We start from the raw sequence: 19,306 nt of genomic DNA on the forward strand, positions 1-19,306 counted from the left end.
CCATATATAATCATATATGTTTATTTGAATGAATTGATTTTTTTTGGCAATCCTATACATTTTATGCATTTAAAAATACTCTGAGAAAAGATCCAACGACCTCACTAGCCTTCTAAAGGGGTGCATAAAAAGGTTAAGAACTCCTGCTCTAGAAGATAAAAATCGCATACATTCTTGTGGGTTTGTTCTTGCTAAGAGTTTACAATCAAGGGTACCCTCCAGTTATCTCGAGCCTATCATATTCCCCTCCCCTCTTTTATGCATAGTATTAAAGAGGAACATACTGGAGAACTTAATTAGCCCAGTGGGAATAGAAAACTGGCTCACATCCTTTCTTATTCTCTAGTCTTGACTTCAAATATAATTTTTCCAAAATCTATTTTCCTAAGAGTGGGAGTCATCATTTCATTACTAAAATTGTTTGCAATTACTCACTTTTAAAAAATTATTTTTTTTTAGTTAAGAGAAATGATACTGGTTAGAGGGATGGAGTGGGAGAAGAAAAAACAAGATAGAGGACTTTTTTTTTTTAACCTTAATTTTATTACATCCAGGTGTCCTTGGCCATCTGTTACAACATCTACACAAGTACATTTTTATATCAGTAAGTACAGAGATATTCATGTAAGTGCACTTCTATCATTGAGATTTCCCTAAAGAAAGGGCAGAAGGGAATTGGCAGAGAGATGCTTTGATATAAAAAGATCCATCTTGCTTTACCATATAAATAGTAAGCATGGAAGGAAGCATCTTTAGGAGTGGGGAGCTCTTTCAAATGTTAGCAGGCTTTTCCCTCTCTCCTATTATCCTGTCGGTGGCTATGCAATTCCCTTTCTTCATGTTTATTTCAGAAGGGTGTTGTATTAGTATATTTTACTTAATTGGCTTGCATTTAGGCAAAGAGGCACCACAGAGAGAAAGAATAGTTGGAACACTAGAAGGAGGAGGAATAAATAGATATATGCTCAGAGGAACACACATAGAAATCAGACCCTGTAAAACCATGGCCAGCTCCCAGAAAATCAGAGGCACTGCTACTCCCTGAGAAGGCCTTAATATAAAGCTTCTAGTGTCTAATTAAGTTCTATTGTTAAGCTACATGTGTCTGATTTATATAAAAAACACAGAAAAATAAGATTAAAGGCTAGATTTAAGAGCAGCAAGTGAGTCAATGATGCTCTCAGTGCCCCAGCTGCTCTAATGATTATCTCATTCTGAAGGACATATAGGAAAAGATACCCATACTGCTCTATTTTGTTTGTTTAGATTCTAAAAACTCTGGCTACACCCAACATTCACAAACACAATGGGTTTCCTCAGAGGCAAGTTTCTAATTTTGAATCTTTTCTGAATTGCCACAGGTCAATGAGTGAGTCTGACATGATCTTTTAGAGTGTTTGGAAACTTGGAAAATATGTATTATTTATTCCTCAAAAGATTTATTAGCAATATATTTATTGCAATTTGTTGATTGATATATAAGAACAGAAAGAGCTGACAGCCATGGACTCTGCAACTTTTAGCCCTGAGATTCCCATTAATCCTACAAGCATGTCTTCTGCCCTAACCAGCAATTTGTGTTGTTATCAGGAAATTCCAAGTAAGAGCTCACAAACTTTGCAACCCAACATCCCTTCTGCAGGGAGCTTGTGGAGATATGAGACAAAGAGAAAAGCCAAAGAGACTCCCGGTTGGGTAAAAGTCAATAGACCATAGTTTTAGAATTGGAAGTGCTTTAGGTTATATTTTTCTAACTCCCACATTTTACAGATAAGGAAGCTAAGATCCAGAAAGATTATATGATACCTAAAGGTACAAAGATAGGAAGAGACAGAAATGGGTTTTCATTATTCTCACTATATCACCTTCCATGCTATTTGCAAGACCAACTGAAATATATTGTTCTGAGACTACATCACTAAAATTTATCTGTCAGTTGAAGAAGGAAGAGAAGGAAAGAAGAGACAAAAATTCATGAGCATTTTTCTTTTGAAATAGGTACATTTTTCTTCTTAATTTTTATAGATGGGGGCAGCTAGGTGGCGCAGTGGATAGAGCACCAGCCTTGAATTCAGGAGGACCTGAGTTCAAATGTGATCTCAGACACGTAACACTTACTAGCTGTGTGACCCTGGGCAAATCACTTAACCCCAGCCTCCAAAAAAAAAAAAAAAGTAGCTGCTCATATACAAAAATTAACTGAAATAATCTTAACATTAAACATAGCTATTCTTCAACTTAACATCCAGTAGATGAAATTTGCAACTGCAGAACATAATGAAAGACAACATTATATAGTGGGGATAATCTTGTAAAAGTGAGTCTTAAGACTTGGGTTCGAGTCTTAAATTCTGTTCTACTTCATCTCTAAAGTGTAAGAAAATCATATCTAAATATGATGACTTCCTAGGGTTGCTATGAGGGAAGTATTTTGAAAAGAGTAAGACACCAGCTTAATGAGAGTTGTTATTATTACTATTGAATTATTGTAGATTTTCTTTTATCCCATAGAATTTTGGAAACATTGGCCCTATAAAAGGGCAGCTATAGCAATAGGCACAAGAAAATATTACAGTATGGAGAAACTAACAGTATTCTCCTTAAAATGTTAAATAAATCCTTTTTAAATTGATATTTTTTAAAATGAGAGCATCCTACAACATTTGACTTTCACTTGTCAGATGGAAGCTTAGGATGTTCTCATCTTTTTGATGATCTTCCATATGCAACTTTTTTTTCTAATGAGCTTTCATTGTGCACAACATAGTCATGCTTCCCAAGAAAGATATTTGGGAGTCACTTTCTTCATTTGTTCTCTACTATGTTCCTCCTCAAATTCCTACCAACTGCAGTCTGTAAGTTTTCCACTTAAAAACAACTTGCATATTTATTCAATCAATTATTTATTTAAAATTTCCCTTGATGTGATTGTCTGATGAAAAGTACAGTCCTATGCAGTGCTATGAGAGGATAGCACATAATTATACTCCAATATACACCACCAAACAGATGACAATTACAATATAATATTCAGTCCGTCATGGTGGAGAGGGTCAGGGAGTGCAAAAAAGGATTGATAACCTTCTTTATTTTAGATTAACATGTAAAAAAAGCATGAAATGATTTTTAAGAAAGCATTGTTCTCCTCAAAGCCCATGGTAAGCTTTCTGATACAATTAGAAATTTTCAAATACAAAATGCTACTATTACAGAAGGAGAAATGCAAAGTCCGGGTGGATTAAAATTATAATTATTATTTCTACATAACTTCCATGTTTACAAAACATTTTCTCCACCACCCTAGAAAATAGAGTGGTACAGAAAAAAAGTATGGCTATTTTTACCAATGACAAATTTGCGGTCCCATGAGCACATAGCTGGAAAATATGTGAGGCAGTATTTTAACCTAACTCTTCTAGCTCCAGATCCAAGAAAATAACTACCTAACAGTCAGTGTCTTGAAATGTTTTAAATTCTTTTGAATAGGTTTAGGTGTAATAGTGCACAAGGCAGATTACCCGCAGAATTCTATTTTTCCCCCATTGAAGAACCTCTTGAATTATTTGCATAGCAATTAAGGACACATAGGAAATAAATTTTGATTTATATAGTACACTCAACTCATATCTTAAGAAAAATATCTTTCTACTGGGAAGAAATTTTAATACAAGATTATGTTGTAAATGAATGTATGTTCCTTCCTTGATAGCTTAAAAAATAATAAATATACCAGTTGGATTTTAATGATTTGGAACTCATGTTCTCATGTTATTCTAGACTACAAAACTGCTACCTCTATGGAATTCTCTTAGCAGCTGTATTTTAAAAAGATGCCTATATGTTGTGCTTTGCTTGTTACAAATGTGTAATTTTGTTTTTGACAGTTATTTCCAAGAGCAACTACTGGAGTTTACAAATTCATGTGCAGCTCTTTGTCTTTCCTTCTCAGATATGAGAAGTGGTCTTCCACCATTTTTGAAGTGCATTATGGCTATTCATGTGGAAAATTAGACCTGCTCTGCTTGACTCCAGAGGAAAGAACTGAAAATCATAGATGCGAAGTGCAAAGAGTCAGATTTAAGATTGGAATAAAGAACAACTTCCTCATTATTAGAACTGTCTGAAAGTTTCCCTTGAAGTTTTTAAAGCAGGGACCTTCATCTTTTAATTATTTGTTTTATTTATTTGTCTGTTTATCTAGTTATTCATTGATTTATAAATTCATTTGTCTCTATATAGGGGCACAGTGTCTACCACATAAGATAATGCTTACTAAATACTTGTTGATGGCAGCGAAGTCTATGGATTTCATATTAAGTCAATAAGCATTTTTAAGCATCTATTGTGTGCAAGACACTGTACTACTAAGCACAGAGGATACAAAGAAACACACAGAGTCCCTACCTTTAATGAGGACACAGTCTAATGAGAGAGACTAATGAATGTAACTATGTCTAAACAAGATACATGCAGGATAATTTGAAAATAATCTTAGAGGGCAGAAAATAATCTCTAGCAGTAAGGGTAACATGAAAAGCCTTCTTGAAAAGATAAGATTGTTCTCAAAATGCATATAAGTGTATAAAATACAATATGTTATTTAACTAAAAGTTAGTGGAAATAAACATAACTTTTCCCACCCAAACTAATGGATACTTTAAAATCTATTCATGGATGATCCCTTGATCTCAGTGGACCCCAGACCAAGAATTCCTGGTTTAAAGGAAGGTCACATAACCCCTTGTTGAATTTGTAAGAGAGGAGCTTCCTCCTGTTAAGTCTAACCAATGTGCATTTATTACATACCTATTATGTGTGAGTTAGTGTGAAGAAAAAAACATATTATTTTAGTGGGGCATAAGGAAAAACAAGATAAATATGTTAATAAGTAAATATAAAATAAGAAAATACAAAGGGAAATCAGAAAAAATTTTCTATTAGGGAGCAAGTTATTGAAAAAAGCTAAGGATTTTAAGAGATAGAAGTGGGGAAGGAATGCAGATATGGGAACAAACTTTCACAATGGTCCCATGAAGCATGAGATGAAATGCCAAATTTGAATATCATTTAGACCAACACTGCAAAAAGGTTCAGGTTTCTCCTTAAGATAGCCATTGCAGGATTTTAAAAATCTATGATGAGGAGTTTTTAAGTTTTCATATGTAATTTTATATATAACATAATATTATAAGTAATATTGGGTTACTGAAGATTCTTGAGAATGGGAGTTGTAAGGTGAGAGCTGTACTTTAGGAAGTTATATACAAGATTCATTAGAAGGAAGACAAACTAAAAGTAAGAAAACCAGTTAGGAGGCTTAAACAATATTCCAAGTGAAATATGATGAAGAGTTAAGCTGAAAATGGGGGAACAGGAAGAGTTGGACACACACACACACACACACACACACACATACAAAGTGACATGCGATAATTTGAGGAGGTGGCAGGATAAGATGAAGTTTTTTAAGGATATGAAAGATATGTTTCCAATTTGGAGAAAAATGCTTGTACATGAATGAAGATGATAGTGGGAATGTAAAGCATGATCAAATGTCATCTATCATATAAGTGGAGAGGTAGGACTGGGTAAAAGAATCTTCTTGCAAATTGGAGGGAAAAATCAGAGGAGATTGGAGGATGATGCTGAGATATAGGCCAGCCCCTTTGGGGCCTCTTTCCATTTTGTGATTTTGTGCTTATCTAAGTAGATATTTTCTGTTTGGGGGGAAGGTATAACATAGTATAGGATAGCGTGATTCACTTCTTTGGCACAAAATTAGTGTCCCTCAGATATTTATAAAGATTTTGATGGTCCCATATCTTAATACTACTGAATTCCAAAGTCAAGTTTTATCTAAGATGTTCACTCAGTGATTGCCACCTGAATGCTATTTTTAGAACAGTCTAAGCTTTATCTTCTTTATTAGGCAGTACAAGCCTTATTCTTTTCTTTATTGGTAAATTTGTTCAAGGATAGGTAAAAGTATTAATCCTCATCTATATGTCTCAAGCATTTAAACTGGCAGTGATGGGTTTCTGAAGTCTTTAAATATCAGGGTTCTAAACATATGGTTATCATACAATAGGAAAACATGTGACCTTTATCTATCTACTTATTACTTCTGAAGTAGCTTTAATTGCTCATCCTGTGGGAGGGAGGGTGAGGCAGAATAATTCTTCCCAGCAATGATTTGAAGAGTTCTAAGAAAGAAACTGGGCTGGTATAAAAACATAAATGTCTTTTGGAGGGTAATTAGAAATTCAATAATAACATAAAAATAAAATTTTGTCACAGACTCTAACTTTAATTTTTATCAAAGTGGGAATATTTTCAACTACTTTTCTAGGACAAAACTGGAAGAAAAAATATACTTCCACCAAAATCCCAGGTAATACACGACTTTTCCTACGACATGAGCAATCATTAAAAATAAATATTAACCTTAGTGAAATTAGATCAATAAAGTCTAATGATCATAAATAATGTTTAATTGATTATCTATTCAATAAATTTAGAGAAGATATAAAGGAAATGGAACTGATCTTTGTCCTCAGGGAATTTACAATCTAATAAGTGAAGATAAAAGGGATATAAATTTAAATTGGTTTATGATATTTGGATATACTAAGTATAAAGTACTCATTGGGCTCATCTTCCAGCTTCAGAGTTGGGGACTATAACTGAAGTATTTATGGAATAAGTGTTATCTGAACAAGGCTATGAAGAATGGGTAAGTAGGAAAGCTACAGGTGGAAATGGAGTTGAAGTAAGAGGGAAGGGAAGGAATTTCAAGAATGGGACACAGTTTCACCAAAAGTGTAAAAGGTAGATAAGAATTGGATATAATTAAGATGATAACAATTCATGTGGGTTTAAGCAAAGTATACAGGAGGGGATTACTGTGAAATAAGACCAGATATTAGGACTGAGCCAAATTTATGGAGAAATTTGAATGCTAGGTTAAGAATAAGGGTCTGAACTAGGGGAGTGACAAAGGAAAGGAATGAGAAAAAGTATCATCTAAGAAACATTAAAGAATTACATTGGTATATTAGAAGCCTGTTAAATCACCTAGGAGGGAAATTTATAGATGCTAATGCAAATAAAAGTAAGAAATACATTTAAGATTTAATTATGTTATCATAGTGAAAAATAAAATGGATTGTTTTCATTGAAAGTTGTTTTTCTCAATCATGATTTTAAGATCTGCTAAGTGGAAAAACAAAAGATAGAGATAAAATCTGACCTCAGACACTTAGTATCAGAGTGGCTATGGGTAAGATACTTCACTCTCTTCGACTCACTTGAGCTGGAGAAGGAAATGGAAAACCATTCCAGTATCTCTGCCAAATGGGGTCGTGAAGAGTCACACACAACTGAAATGAATGAACAACAAAATGTTAAATAATAGGGACATATCTCATCTTGTCCAAAGGATTGGAATGATATTAATTAAAATATGTGAAGCAGGATGAAAAGTTTGTACTTAATTTACATGACAGTTTAAAGCCTGTTGAATAAGGGAACCATATGTATGACCAGAGCTTTACTCTAATATAACAGGATTGTGGAGGATGGCTTGGGCATAAGCTAAAAACAGGAAGACTAATAAAATGATTTAAACAATATCTTATTTTCATGATTTCATAAAATCTAGCCCTATCTCTCATTATGTTTTGTCTTCTTAGATTAATTCTATTATATTTTGCTAATGAACTTTTCTATAAAAGACTATGCTGATAATTATTTTATATGCCGCTTACAGCTCTAGTAGGATCATGAATTTAGAGTTGGAAGGAATCTCATCTAATCTCATTTTATAGAGCGTGAAATTATAGAGAGAGATCCACTTGTTCCAGATGAATGGTTAATAAGTGTCAAGGCTGGGATTCAAATCCATATACTTTAACTCTACTTCCAATGGTATTATTTCGGAGATAAAGGAAACAGTAGAGCAATATTGCAGGAGTGGATATGTCATTTCTTGGTTCAAAGATAGAACAAAAGTTTTGATTTCACTGTCCTTCACAATAATATTCAATGCTTTTGTTTTGGTTACATCTTTTGGCTTAAATAGCATATTTGGCCAAGTATATTTACAAACAAGTATACAATTATTCCTATATCCTTGCCCTGGATATAAATTCTTACTTTGGAATCTATCACCTCCTCACTTCCTTTACATATATTTGTTATATAACCTTTCCATAATGAAACATTTGACATGTTTCTTCCATGTACAAATGAGATCTTTTTTGTTTTTATTTACAATAGTCATGCAAGCAGGATGATTTAAAAAAAAAAAAACTTGAAGACTTACATGAATTGATATAAAGTGAAAATGAACGGAACAAAGAAAATGTTGTATACAATAATAGCAATATTATATGATGAAGAACAGTGACTGACTTAGCTTTTTTCAACAATACAATGATTTTTGGTCTAATACAAAAATCCAAAGGTCCATGACAAATCATAGTCCCTGTCTTCAGAGAAAGAACTGATATTGTTTGAATATAGAGTGAAGCATGCTATTTTTCACTTTCTTTAATTTTTTCTTTTATTTCAGTTTTCTTATATAAAATGACTAATGTGGAAATGTTGTACATGATTACACATTTAGTTGTTTACTATCTCAAGGAGGGGAGAGGGAAAGGAGGGATAGAATTTGGAATACCAAACTAAAAATACAAAAAAAGTCTAAAAATATTTAAACATGTAATTGGGGAAAATTTATAATAAATAAGTATATGTATATATAATATGTAACATTATATATACACACATATATATAGTAATACATATATGAAGTTTTAGTAGCATATATAATAATATATGCATATTCTTATATATATGTCATGTATATGCTTTGCAAAGTACTTTGCATATATCGTGTCATTTGATCTACAGAAGAAATAGTAATCTATTTGATTACATTTAGCTTAAATTTAGCTTAAAAATTCTCCTTTTGAATAAGATAGGTAAAATACTTATTTGGTGTAGTAACTTCTTTGAATAGGATAGAAAAACTAACATTGGGATAGCTAGATACTTCCAGAGGAAAAAGGGGCATTGGAGTGTGAGAATAAAGAGAACCTAATTCTTTCCTGAGATAGTAGATCTAATGCTGAACTTGAAGACAGTGATATGTGTGTTTAAATCTAACCTCTGACATTTACTAAATGTGTTAGTATGGGTAACTCTTTGAGTTTTAATTAATTTATCTCTAAAATGAAAATAGCTCTATTTTATAGTACTTTGCTCTTCAAATGAAAATGCATATAAACTGTGTAAATGTTAAAGTACTTTTAAAGTGTTGGCTATTATTCTTTATATAGTTTATTAACTAACCAATAACTAATTGTTAAACTGTCCTACGTACCAGTGAGACAGACACTTAGTTTATAACATATAACTTCAGATAAGCTACTTGTAAAATATCCACAGTATTGAGTACTAGGAATCATATCTTCCATATGGGGATCAATGAATCATAGAATATTTATGTTGGAAAGGGCTTTGGAAGAAATTATCAATTTCATTCTCCTCCCAAAATAGGAATATCTTCCACTATATCTCTATAGCCACCCATCATTACTTATTATTTTACTTATTTATTACATTACTCGTTAATTCTGTCTTTTAGCTTTCAGAATAATTTTATCCCAAATTGTCTATAAATGAAGGAGAGGGATCACAGGAAAATAGGCTGAAAAAATAAACTATATTCCCTTCTACCTATAGGGTAATATACCTTAAAGTCAGCAAAAGGGAAATGTACATATGTTTTTCTTATATGTTTGTACTATAATTGGCTGAAAACTGAACATTTTCTTCCTCCTTAAGGCCATATCTTCAGAACACATTTAGTGCTAATTCAAATTTTTTAGAAGGAGTGCCATGTGGATGTGCCAATAGCAAATCCTGCCACAATTACCATGATTGCCAGAAGTATACAGAGGAGGCATCTTTTAACAGAAGATTAACCTTCTACTTATTTTTCAGTATATCGTCAGTAAGAAATGGTTTTACTTATTATTGTTGTTTTGAAAAAAGCAATTTAGTTATGAAATTACTCAGCACCCAACAGGAAAGATAGCACTCATTTATTCAGAAACAACTGACTCATAAGTATTTATTATATTAGAAAAAGCAGAGTCAGAAAAAAAGGCAGTTGGAAATGAAATTATGAAATACAAAATAAGGGGATGGGTTCCATTGGACCTAGCTTGCTATAGGGATATAGAACTATGTGATTCACCAGAATCAGATTGAGTTTGATGTGCAAATCAAAGTTACTCTGTCTCTTCCTTTCTTTAAACTATTCCTATCTTTTTTTCTTCCTTCCTTTTTTTATCTTTCTTTCTTTCTCCTTCCTCTCTTAGTTCCTTCTCTTTTTCTCCATATGAGCACTGAAAATGAATATTCTGACCTTTTGCTGGAAAACAAAACAAAATAAAAATGTTGTAATTCTGCCAGACATTCTTTTCCTTTAGCCTTATTATATCAGCATAGAAGTAAACTCCAAGTTTGAAGTAGTTTCCACTTCATCAGGGACTAAATGTACCTTGCAATTGCATTTGAACACCAAGAGACTTTGAAAGGTGACACCAAATCAATCTGGTCATTCCTTGATGCCCCAAACTGGGAGTTCCCCTTTGGATGATGAAGAGAATACTAACATGACACACTAAAACCTGGAAAGGAATCCTAACAAAGGTTCTCTGCATCTTTCTAACACAAAGCATCATTGTGGTCATACTGATGAAAAATTCTCAGTTCCTTTCCCCTCAAACAGTGAATGAAAGAGAACGCTTGCATTTCAAAGAGTTTTATAAAATGCTTATGTCAGCATGTATAGTTTTGAAATGGTAGCTTTCTAAATTGTGATTCTAACTGAAGTGAGATTTTTAGGACTGAGTAACAGAGCAGGATTTTTCTCAAGGGCCAATTTTGAGTAAATCTATTTTCAGAAGTGTTCTAGTTCAACTTTCTGGGGCTTAATTTCCTTGCCCGAAAAATGATGAAGTTGGACAGCTCCAAACCTTTGCTCCTATCATTCTTTGGGCTATAGGCCAATGGAGAGTTCATGTGAATTGCCAATTTCCTCATATACCCCCACCCCAATTTTTGTGGTTGTTTTAAAATCTCTGGGATATTACTAATAACAGTATTAGTGTTATTACTTTTTTCTACCAGTATATTAGGGGAAAAAACCCCACATATTTGGCTACAAGAGAGAGCTGGGTTTAAATTCTGCGCCTGACATTTATCTGTTTAAAGGACACTTTTTAAAAATGTATGATCCTATGAACTCTGAAATTCAGTTTTCTCTTCGTTAAAAGTCATATTATAATTCCTACAGTAGTGTATCATAGGGTTGTTATAAAGTTCAAATATGATGATGTATGTAAAACAATTGGTAAACCTTTTCAAGTGTTATATAGATGTTAATTATTACATTTTGTTGTTTTAGATTTAGAGCTAAAAGAGACTTCACATGATCAAGCTTCTCTCTGTCTTCTCCTCTGTAAAATGAAAATAATGACAATTTACTCACTTACCTCCCAATGTTATTGAGAGATAAATGAAAGAATGTGCACACAGTGCAATAGAAATATTAGTTGTTATTATTTTCTCATTTATTCACAGCCTGTAGATACACTTATTCTATCTCACCTACTTTCACTATAATTGTAGAGAGAAAAAAAAAACTCTTAGAAACATTTTCAATTTCTACTCCTTAGGTAATCATCTGCTAAGGGAATTTGCCAATCTGTAACAAAAAAAGCTGGTATGACATCTCAGGTTTTAAGTCTCTCCCAAGCATTTTCATGGAGAGGGCATTTTACCCTAGGAGTTTATTTCAGTCTGGAAAAAAAAAAGACTCAGAATTTGCCAACACTATAGCATTTTGGCTTTCTGGCCTCCTTCTACAGTGTCTGGCAAACTATAATTACTAGTATTTTCTTTTTACAACAGCTTAATTACTTGTTATTTTTGCTTACGAAATTTAAGAATCTAACAGTTCTCTCCCCACAACCAAGAAGAATGTGAATAGTGTTTTAGACAGCCTGGTCTACCAAACGTAGAAAAATGTCAGATACTTTTTCTTTAAAAACATCAAATGGGTGGAGGTTATTTGGGTGAAATAAAAGAGATAATTTTGTGGAAATCTTTACAAAAAAAAATCACCCAAAATTAAAACAAAGAAATTATAATCAAAGAATCTTTTCTTAAAAATGTCTAATTATCCTAATATTTCAAATGAAAACTTCAATTCGAAAAACACATTGACATGGTTTTGTAAGACCGCCAATAAAATGCTCTTATTCCTCACTGTCATGACTCATTTGGAAGATTCAAGAAGCACATGAGTTGTTTGTCACTTGGCTTGCTTAATTCAATAGCCAAATGACCAAATTAGCTTATGTGGATTAGGAAAGATTAAGGCATGGATTTGTACAGTATTTCTGTGTCAAGGACAGGCAGCACAGACTCACAGCCTGTCTAAACATCTACTAAGAATACCTGACTGAAGCTATAATGAAACAGACGCTGTTTGTTAAGAACAAAACTTGTACTTAAGCTGCTCACATCTTTCTTTCCAGCTAAAATCTGTAGCTCCACATATGGTGGTATCCTGAATCAGACTGCTATCCATTTCCCCTAAAGGACACTTCTTTTTCAATCAATAGGTAAATTATTACAAACTAGAGTTCACATTCATGACAGAGGATGTAAGTTTTCCATTATATTGTGTGTGACATCTCATTGCTAACTGAAACAAATCTTCAATTAGCTGGAACACACACACACACACACACACACACACACACACACACACACACACACGTTTTCCTACCATCACCTACCTGGCAAGTTCGCATTCCATTATGTAGGCAAGAAGATGGTGCTTGTGACTTTGGCTTGAGGTTACATATATTTTCTCCAACCTATTTCCTTATTATTAATATGCACACGCTGTAACTATATCAACTCTGGAATCACATAAAAGTGGTTACTAATACTTTTTAGCTAATGGAAGAACTGGAGAATTCCCTGGAAAGGCAGGTTTTCCTTGGAGGATTTTGTTTGGAATACTCAAAATAAATTCTTCCATTATAAAGTGACCATTCTGATATGCTGCACTATTTCTACTCATCTCCTCCTCCCCCAAAAGAGTATATCAACAGTTTTCTCAGAGACATGACAAAGGATTAGGAAGGAAGGAATTTAAGAAGAGACAGATGGTAACCATGCTGGTTAAGTAAGCAAATTTACCCACCCACATTCTGTGAATGCTTTGGATAATCTTGCTTAAAAGAAGTTTACTTAGTATCTGATTCTTTTTCTTCCCATAAAAGAAAAAAAAAGCACATCATTAAAAAACAGGCTTCCAGTCTGTCAGCTTTTTGATAAGCTTAAGCTTCTAATGGTACCATCAGCCAAATAAAATCGTGTGTCCATCATTTTGATAGTTTCCTCAATATATGAACAAAAGCTGAGGATGTAAATGTTGTTTTTCTCAAGAAGGAAAATAACAAAGATGGCATGTCATTGTACCAATCAGTACTATATTTTCTGGATAATGACTGAGTGCTTTTCTTTGACAAGAAATGATGATGATGCTAAGAGAAAAAAAAAGAGTGACCCTAAACATTCAAAGCAATAAACTTATTAATTTATCAGCAGATTTTTGAGCATCAAAGAAGACAGCTGCTATCTAGAAACCCCATGCTTTAAATGATAGGGCAAGCTTCAAAAATGAAGACTCATCTTTGGATACCATAGGGACACATAAAATTTTAATACTAACAACTATTTCCACTTAGTTTGGTTAGCAGCACATGTGAACACATCCTGACTAATTTTTTTATGCTCTGGGATTTTATAAAGAAGACACACATGATGATATCTCCAGATATGCACCAATGAGATGATGATGTCCCTAGACACTGGGCCTTAAAACCAATGAATGGTATTGGATTTGAGTTCATTTTAAGGGATTTTTTTCTCCATAAAGAATCATTGAAAAAATGAGGACTACATGAGAATAAGTAGGCAAAGTATGGTGAGATTGTGAAAATAAATATTTGAATATATATAGAGAGTGAATATTGATATGTACTAAATATTTCTCTTTTACTTAACAGGCCCACTTTATTTAATATATCTAGGTATGCAGAAAGTCGAGTTTTAATATTCTATGATTATTTCAACATGATAATTTCATTTTGGGACAACAGAGAATGCTAATATCTCAGCAGAATCAGTCTCATTCTGCCAACTCAATAATGTCATCTCTGTCTGATTAATTCTGCATTCTAGAATTTTAAGATACCTAATTATTTTGAAGAATTTAATTTCTGATTCTGAAAAATTATTCATGTTCTGTACTCATTATCCTATATATCTTTGTAGGTAATCTTTGGGATGAGGAACAATGTTAAGTCTACACTAAACGAGCAAAGTACCATGACATTGAACTTGCAGTAGAGAATGTAGGTTCAAATCCCAGCTTGAATCATACTTGCTACCTGTGTTACCTTGTATCAAAATTGTTTTCCCTTCTCTTATGGAAATCTACTTAAAATCTATTAAAGACCTGAAGATGCCATTTCTCACTTATATTATGAGCTGCAGGCTGTACTTAGACAACAAAGGTAACTTTTCCAAATTACAGAAGCCTCCTCAGAACTTCAAGTTTTCATTTGTCTCTCTGATCCCTGGTTTTATTTCCTTAGAAGAATTCTAAGATCCTTTTCATACCTAAATATGTAACCTTTATCCACTGGAAAAGTGAAAAATTCAATCTAATCAGTCAAATTGTAGATTCTCTAATGAATAGATACCAATATTGTAGCCAAAACCAAAATGAAAAGACTCCAATAGTTGTATTCCCTGACTTGAAATATAAGGTCTGGGCCTATTTTAAAAAATATAATTAATAAAAGTATAATTCATCCTGCTTTGCTCAAAGTCATGCTTTTATTTTGGGAATGGCTAGCTGACTTAGATTGAAATTCTCTTTTTCCCCCTCCTTTTATTTTTTCTACATTGATCCATATTTGTGGAATAAAACAAGCATTTCCATAACATAGTACAACAAAAAAGATGATTGTATATGAAACTGAAATAAATTAAGCATAACTTGCTGTTTCTTTCAGATATTCAACAAAACTATCATGTAAATTTCTTCCTTTTTTTCTACCCACCCCACCACTATTTCTATTTTAAGATATATTATCTTAAAGCTTTATTGACTCTATTTATTTAAGGATATTTAGGGTTTGTGTTTGAAGTTTTCAGTGGTTTCTCACTCAGACTGCCCTAATTTTGAATCACTGATTTAATAACCTGAGATGGATGAACTAGTCAATAATCTGACTTTTCTAGCCTGCCACATCTATGAATTCAACTTGCTAATAACTGCTCAACCCAAACAAATACACCACTTTGAAACAAATTTTCCTTCTCTTATGAAATATATGGAGTGACTTGTATTAGGAACTTCTTGTACTCCAATAACAAAAGAAGCTTTTCAGCATGCCACTTTGAAACTTCAGCACCTCATTTGTGGCCAGAAAAGGGGCTACAAAGCTATAACTATCTCAGTTCCTTCTCAGTGTCAAAAGGACTATTCCTTGTCCCTGCCAATTGGTTAAAGCAAATACTAACAGGACAGAGCTATGATAATATAGTATGAGCTAATGTGTATCCTAAACAGCTGAACTCCAATGAAACACTAGCATATAATGTTACATCTCCTCAGTAATTAATTTAAATCTTGAAGAATATCAATAGTAACATAATAAAATTTTAGTTTATTATATTCAAATGCAATAGCAAATTTTATTGCAGAATTTACACTTTTTATACAGGTCTTTGATTACATTAAAGTTAACATTCAAATGTTCTTTATTGTGATGTTTATTGTGGGATTTTAGCAATCCCCTTCTTAGCATGTTTTGCCCTACATGTTTTACCTATCACGCTATAAATTATGTGCTTTATTTTACAAGGTTCTTGGAGAAACAATTAGGAAGAGAAATTCATTCTTCTCTGAAGAGAAAGGCAGATAATTTCCCAACAGTCCTGTGGGAAGGGCAAAGTTAATTTCTTAGCATAATTTCCCTTCTCAAATAGTTCAGTAAAGTAGTATGGAGTTGGATTCAAGAGCCCTGAGTTCAAACTCTATCTTTGACATTAGAATATGTGTAATCAGGGTAAAATGACTTGATATTTTTTACCTTCAGCTTCCTCATCTGGAAAGTGGAGACAATCATACTTGCCTTACCTACTCACAGAGTTACATGCTATTTGAGATTCTTCAAATGCCATCTACAAAGGTAAGTTGCTATTATGAAATAACTGACCAATCTTTTACTCTAAAATTTTTTAAAGGAGTCAGCCTTTCTGACAACTTTAGAATATGAATGGTTGTACTTATAGTTTTGGAAAGTCTAAAAAAATTAAAATGAAAGTGGTGTAATATGGTTGAATCTTACATGGCTCATTAGAACTTTCCTTACTTTGTGATTTCTGCTGATATTAATTTAAAGAAAAACACCTAGGATTTTCTTACATTTTGATGTTCAAAGACCAGAAATTTCATTGTTGTGGATCTCGGGCTACCAAAACAGATGACAAAATCTCCATTTCTTAAAATATAGCACATTGTGAGTTGTAATTGTGGCTTAAAAGAATTCATTACCTGGTGAACAATTAGGGGTTTAGTTTTCCCCCATTTAGCTCAGCTAATCTTGAATGTACATCATCATCATTTAAAAAAAAAAAAAACTTGTTGTTTTCAAAACATATACATTGATAATTTTCAACATTCATCCCCCTAAAAAACTTTGTGTTCCAATTTTGTTTTTCATTTCTTCCCCCCATTCCTTCCCCTACATGGCAAGTAATTCAAAATAAGTTAAACACATGCAATTCTTCTATAAATGACTCTCTTCATCACAAAACCATTGGAGATGGCCTGATTGACCTAGTTGTTAAAGAGCCACACCCATAACAGTTGATTATTACATAACTGATTATCACATAATCTTGTTGCAGTGAACTATGTTCTTCTGGTTCTTCTCACTTTACTTAGCATCAGTTCATGTAAGTCTCTTCAGCCCTCTCTAAAATCATCCTGCTGATCATTTCTTACATCATCATCATCAACAAACATTTATTAATCGCTTATCATCAATACGCCAGGCTCTGTGCTAAATGCTAAAGCTACAAAGTAAAGTAAAAACAAAACAAAAAACAATTCCTGACCTCAAAGAGCAAATATTATCAAGTGTAGACTCATAAATAGTTGTCAACAAACTGTCCTGATTGGGAGGACATTTCAGAGCTTATTGTTTTAGTGGTCACCTTCATATAAGATTGCAATTTTACCAAAAAAAAAAAAGGCAACTTTTTTTTTTTTTTTCCAAAATTAGAAAGCCTCAACCTACTTTTTTCTATGTTGATTTGTCTTCTTCTGTGGATTATACTGATAAAATAAACAACCTGACCCAGTTGATAGAAAGGTTTTAAGCAGAAGATAAGATAAAGCTTATTTCCATTTTCTCAACTACATGAAACTAAAAAATAAGCAAGCAGTGTACAAAGGAAGCCCAGATTGATTGAAGCATTCATACATATATTTGGTTAATAAACTCACTCAGGCCATCAGGTTATATTAATGCCCTGATAAAGAAAATTTCTAAACAATACTCAGCTCTGAAAAAGTAGCATGATAAAAAAAAAAGAATATTTTAATATTATGCTACAACATTTCTAATTTTGTTTGTGGGATTAACACTGAATTCTCATTGGCTCTCATTATTTGAATGTAACATGAAATAGATACACATTTAATGTTGGAAATTTAAATAAAATCTTTACAAGCTATATAATCATAACAAAATACATTTTCAAGAAAAAAAGAAAAAAAGAAATATGATATTGGATTGCTTGCCATCTAGGGGAGGTGATAGGGGAAAGAAGGGGGAAAATCTAAAACACAAGGCTATGCAAGGGTCAATATTGAAAAAATTATCCATGCATATGTTTTAAAAATAAAAAAAGAAAGTAATATAAGCAGTTAAGTCATTATAAGGATGGATTCAGATTTTAAATTTGTTTTGATGCTCCTTTGGGAAAAAAATTAAGGGTTTTCTCCTGGTGTATTGTTTTAAAAATTTTTAGTGAGGCCCCTTCAAAACAGATTCAATGAATTGACTAGCTGCAGACTGTAATTTCCTCTATTATTCCAGTGGGTATTGAATGGGAAAATAGAGCCTGGACAGTCACTACCTTTGGTTCCAGCCAGAAATAATTTGTGGCAGAGAATATAATCACTGATGAAGGAAACTAGAATAAATCAACACCTTTCCCCTTTACATACTTGATGAATCATTAAAGCCACAAGGGAAAGGACTAACATACTCAAAATCTCAGGAGCCCACATTTATAGTGGATTGACTTTCAAAGTCTTCACATTTCAGAAATAAATTACATAATTTCTCTTTATAAATAATGAACTTCAATTTACTTTCCCTTAATGCCCCCTTCCATGAAGAATATTAAATAGTTTGTGTATGTAAGTCACCTTTTTCCTATGTTGAAATAATGGAAATTTGATTGAGTCATAAGCTATGGTTGGAATTGAGACTAAAAGAGGGAATCAACTTTAAACATTTCTGGCAATGACATAATATCTTTCTTTGCAAGGAAATATAAATGAAATATAATCTATATGTAGATTATGAAAAACAGCTGCAAAAGAAAATTTACTTCCCAATAATTTGGGGCTGATTTGTAAATAAATCCCAAGTTAATGTATGAAGAATTCTTAAAAATCAAGCATGGGTCCATAGATGCCCTGGCCACCAAAATGACTAAAATCCTAATCATCATAAGAGTAGGGGACATTATAAGTTTATCTTGAGTCAATTGCTTAGCAAAATCTAGATTAACATTATTATTGAAAAATTATGATGTGAGAACAATAGGGGGAAAAGGCAATTTTATCGGCAATGTAAATTATATGAGTGAAATATGTTATTAGAATAATCTCTTTTCTAAGTATTCAGGAAAAAACCCATAATATCTGTTTAGTAGAGCTCATTTATTCCCTATATCTATCAATCAGGAGTCTTTTTGATAATCTGGGAGTGAACTTGGAATTCTGAAGTAGGAAAGCGAGCTCTTTTCAGAATACATTGATGGTTCAATTACAATTCCTGGTGATTGTCTCACCAGAAGTCCATGTACTCTAGTTGTCATTACAAATATCTGATGAAAAAGT

General features: G+C 32.7%; 1 protein-coding gene across 37 annotated transcripts in view; it reads right to left on the reverse strand.

Annotated features, from left to right (window-relative positions):
• The window catches only part of MAP2 (microtubule associated protein 2), a 352,478-nt gene that overhangs the window by 144,030 nt on the left and 189,142 nt on the right, over positions 1–19,306 (reverse strand). For 3 of the 37 annotated variants that reach the window (XM_074298834.1, XM_074298839.1, XM_074298840.1), the window contains one exon: positions 7,250–7,379. The exons of 32 other annotated variants lie outside the window; for them this stretch is intronic. The gene's annotated coding sequence lies outside the window, so the exon portion shown is untranslated. The remainder of the gene's footprint in view (positions 1–7,249; positions 7,380–19,306) is intronic. 2 more of the 37 variants (XM_074298863.1, XM_074298836.1) reach the window with 1 other exon arrangement.

This window comes from Sminthopsis crassicaudata, chromosome 3, assembly GCF_048593235.1.
Source record: "Sminthopsis crassicaudata isolate SCR6 chromosome 3, ASM4859323v1, whole genome shotgun sequence".
In the NCBI taxonomy this organism is placed as follows: Eukaryota; Metazoa; Chordata; class Mammalia; order Dasyuromorphia; family Dasyuridae; genus Sminthopsis; species Sminthopsis crassicaudata.